General features: G+C 39.3%; 1 non-coding gene across 1 annotated transcript; it reads left to right on the top strand.

Annotated features, from left to right (window-relative positions):
• The first annotated feature begins 1,318 nt into the window (after positions 1 to 1,318).
• LOC127088559 (small nucleolar RNA R71) lies at positions 1,319 to 1,425 on the top strand. Its single transcript, XR_007790390.1, has one exon. It is a non-coding gene; the product is annotated as a small nucleolar RNA R71 (small nucleolar RNA).
• Positions 1,426 to 4,428: the final 3,003 nt, after the last annotated feature.

The raw sequence follows: 4,428 nt of genomic DNA on the forward strand, positions 1-4,428 counted from the left end.
CATTAAGCTCACACTAGCTCCTAAGTCTAAAAAAGCTTTTCCGATGACATGATTACCCAAAAGGCAGGGAATGGTGAAATTTCCAGGATCTTTATCTTTCTTTGCTAATTTGTCCTCAGAAATAGCATTACATTCCAATGGCTTCGAATCGTCAAGTCTACGTTTGTTGGTAAGGATGTCTTTGAGAAACTTTGCATAAGAAGGTTTTTGGGTGATGGCTTCTGTGAAAGGGATTTCTACATGAAGTTTTTCTATAACTTTAATAAATTTTTGATATTGTTTATTGATCTGGGTTTGTTTGAGTCTTTGCGGATATGGTATAGGTGGTTTATATGGCGGGGGCGGTACGTAAGTTTTATCTTTAGGTTCTTCTCCTTTCTCTCGACCTTCCTGGTTTTCAGATTCCTCTGGTTCCTTTACTTCGTCCGGGGGTTTGGTACATTCCTTTGAAGTTTCGGGTTCACTAAATCTAGGGTTTGGTGGCTCATCATAAGCGTTCCCACTTCGTAGGGTAATGGCATTGGCTTGTCCTCTCGGATTTTGTTGAGGTTGTCAAGGGAATTGTCCTCCAGGTGTAGTCTGAGGGGCTTGGTTTAAAGCTACCTGAGAGATATGGGTTTCAAGCATCTTGGTATGAGTAACTATTTGGTCAACCTTGGTTCCTAACTGAGTAATCAATTCGTTAACATGAATGTTTTGGTTCATGAACTCCTTGTTTTGTTGGGTTTGAGCGGTGATAAAATTTTCCATAATTTTCTCAAGGCTCGGCTTTGGTGGTACAGGTTGCATAGGTTGATTTGATCTTGGGGCTTGATAACTAGGTCTCAGAGGTGCATTATTTTGAATAGGGTTATTATTTTTATAGGAGAAGTTCGGGTGATTCCTCCATCCAGGGTTATAGGTATTCGAATATGGGTTCCCTTGGGTGTAGTTCACTTGCTCATAGTGGGTTTCGTTTAATAGACTGCATTCTGCAGATTGGTGTCCTTTGGTTCCACATATCTCACAATCCGACGAAACTGCGGCTATAGTATTCGGGTTTATGCACATATGCTCGACTTTGAGGGCTAATGCGTCCATTTTAGCTTGCATCATGTCTATAGAGCTTAGTTCATGCACTCCTCCTTGGGCTTCCTTCTTCTCAACTGTCGCTCGTTCGACTCCCCATGATTGATGGTTTTGAGCCATATCTTCGATGAGGGCACTAGCTTCAGGATAAGGTTTGTTCATCAGAGCATCGCCTGCGGCAGCGTCGATGGTCATCTTTGTGTTGTAATGAAGTCCATTATAGAAGGTTTGGATGATTAACCAATTTTCTAAGCCATGATGTGGGCATGCTTGTAACAACTCTTTATATCTCTCCCAAGCTTCGAACAGCGATTCTCCTTGGTTTTGGGTAAATCTAGTTATATGGTTTCGAAGAACGGCGGTTTTACTCGGGGGAAAATATCTAGCAAGAAAAACTCTTCTAAGGTTATCCCAAGTCGTAATGGAATTGGGTGGAAGGGAATCTAACCATGATAGGGCTTTATCTCTGAGGGAAAAAGGAAATAATCTTAAACGTATTGCCTCAGGAGAAGCTCCATTGGTTTTAAAAGTGTCTGCTAATTGAAGAAATATTTTTAAATGTTGGTTTGGGTTCTCAGTAGCGAGACCCGCGAATTGTCTCTGTTGCACTAATTGTAACAGAGATGGTTTAAGTTCAAAATTATTAGCTGGGATGGTTGGGTTTACTATACTAGAACTAGGTTCTTCATTAGATGGTTGAGCGAAGTCCTTAAGAGGTCTTTGGTTTTGATCTTCGGCCATAGCTCTCTTAATTCTATGAAAGAATAAACGTGCGCGAGCGTAACGTTCAGGTTTCGCCAGAGGGTATACTAAGCTTAAACTTCCGGTGTTGCGAGTTCTTCGCATTGACCGACGGGAAATAGACTAAGTCTAAACGATACAACAGCAGGAAAATGAAATTTGACGAAATTGGTCCCCGACAACGACGCCAAAAACTTGATGCGTGCTTTTCACAAGTATACGAACGCATCAGAGTAATATAAAAGATTATCGAATCCACAGAGACCAAGTGTCAATCTATCGTTATCTGTCGTTATGGTGTTTATCAAAGGCAATCGAAATAAGTGTTTTTGCAGTGTGCAATGAAAAGTAAAGTGTTGGAATAAAGATATAATTGATAAAGACAGGGTCGAATGTAATTCACGTAATCAATGGATAATCCAAGTACTTGCTAATAGAGCTACTTATGGGCAGTGTTTCCTACTTTGAAAAGAACTAATTTAACAGGAACTGTCGCTTTCGCGTATTCAGAACCGAGTTGTACTCCCTAATCAAACCCTCTTATTGTCACTTATAAAAAGGCACGCATTGCGTTAGAGTAGTAAACCTATTTTTAAGAAATATAGTATCTTGACTAAGTTGAAAAGTATTATAACCTGGATTTCTTAACCAAAAGAGGTTCTCACGAACCAGACTCTAAACTTATAAACGCGTCCGAAAATAGTTTTAAAATCTCTTTTCTTCTTTATGTTAAAAACTCCTAATGAACTAGACAAAGCGCTCTCGCTGTTTTTGAAATAGTTAAAAACAATTAAGTTTAAAAAGACGTTGGACGGCTTTCGATCTTACCCAACGGAATTGAAGTGTGGGAAAACTTAAGTTGAAAGTTAAAATAGCCCTTAAGTGTTTCTACGAACAATTGTACGGATTACTGGTTCAATTACGATCCTTACATTCTAACCTTATAAATTTAGCTAGACATGGTAAAGTAAAAGTGCATTAAAATAAATAAAAGTAGTGCGAGTGCGGAAAGTAAATAAAAAGTAATGCGAGTGCGAGAAATAAATAAAGTAAAGGTGAGTCCGGGAAAATAAATAAAAGTAAAAGCTAGTGCGAGGAAATAAATAATTTAAAGCGAGTGCGAGAAATAAATAAAGTAAAGCGAGTGCGAGAAATAAATAAAGTAAAGCGAGTGCGAGAAATAAATAAAGTAAAGCGAGTGCGGGAAAATAAATAAGATAAAGACAAGTAATAAAAACCTACTCCAATCGGAGGGTTGAATAAATTGCAAAGCGGAAATGAAAATGGCGGCAGGATTAACTTCCTTCCAAAGTGCTCCAAACTCGATTACAGACTCTATCACAGACTTGATTACACAATTGTGGTAACACTCCAATGCGAAGCGATTACCACTTTATAAAACTGAATATATGCCTAAGTGAAACAAAGTTGCTCTGAGTTTGCCTCTGCTCTAAGTTTGGATGATTGTAAAAGTGAATTCGAGTTTCTATTTATAAGCAAGTAAAAAGATGGAAATGACTTGGATGCCCTTCAACTTGAAAATGGAGGGAAACTGTTTTCCTCTTGTGGCGCCCGCCACAAGGCCAAAGTGAGGCGCCTTAGTGGATGTAGTGGAGAACGTGGGAGTTGAGGGAAGTTGAGCTTGGACACGTCATGGCTTGGTCTGTGGCGCCCGCCATTGGGTAGGCCATAAGCACAAAATGTTGAACTTTAGGGTTTTTGGCTCTTTTTCACTCCTTTTCTCGATCGGGGCTCCGATTAAAGTAAAAACCTGAAAACAAAGGAAAACATACAAATAACACAACAAAATGATAATAAAACTACTAGAATGCATGTGAAATCGGAGTCGAAAATACGGTAAATTTTAGTGTTATCATAGGTAAAAATCCACAAGCTGAAAATCAGAAGATAGCACAGCTGGAAAGTGAGAAGGCAGACCATGCAAAAACTATCTCTAAATTGAAAACTGAAGTCATGTTTCAAAATTCTAAATTAGAAGAGATGACCAAGTATGTAAGAATGTTAAGCAATGAGTCTGATTCCTTAGACAAGATTCTTCAAACTGGACAAATAACAGGAGACAAATCTGGCATTGGGTATAATGACTCAAAGCCTGAGAGCAGTTACACTGGTGTCAAACCTCAAGCCAAACTTAAGTGCATCCAAAATAAAAGCAAACCTGTGATGTCACATCATATGTCACAACACCAGAGGAGAAAACAGCTGAAAGGGAAACACCAAAGATGGAGATGCCATTACTATGGGAAATTTGGTCATCTGAAGCCTTTCTGCTATAAACTGTATGGTTTTCCTAGGCCTACTCATCATCAGGATCACTATCAATCCAGACCCAAACAACACATGCCTATCATCAAGAAGCAATGGGTTCCTAAGGCTAATGTCACAAGTCTGATAGCTCACATTCCCCTCAGAATCTCTGCCAAAGAAGAGTGGTACTTTGATAGTGGATGTTCTAGACACATGACTGGAAACCAAGGTCTGCTAACTGGTCTGCATCATCATACCATAAACCATGTAACCTTTGGAGATGGAGCAAAAGGTGAAATCAAGGGAACATGTAAGCTTGATTGTCTTGGAGGTCCTAAACTTGACAAGGTT

Source organism: Lathyrus oleraceus, chromosome 5 (genome assembly GCF_024323335.1).
Source record: "Lathyrus oleraceus cultivar Zhongwan6 chromosome 5, CAAS_Psat_ZW6_1.0, whole genome shotgun sequence".
Taxonomy (NCBI): Eukaryota; Viridiplantae; Streptophyta; class Magnoliopsida; order Fabales; family Fabaceae; genus Lathyrus; species Lathyrus oleraceus.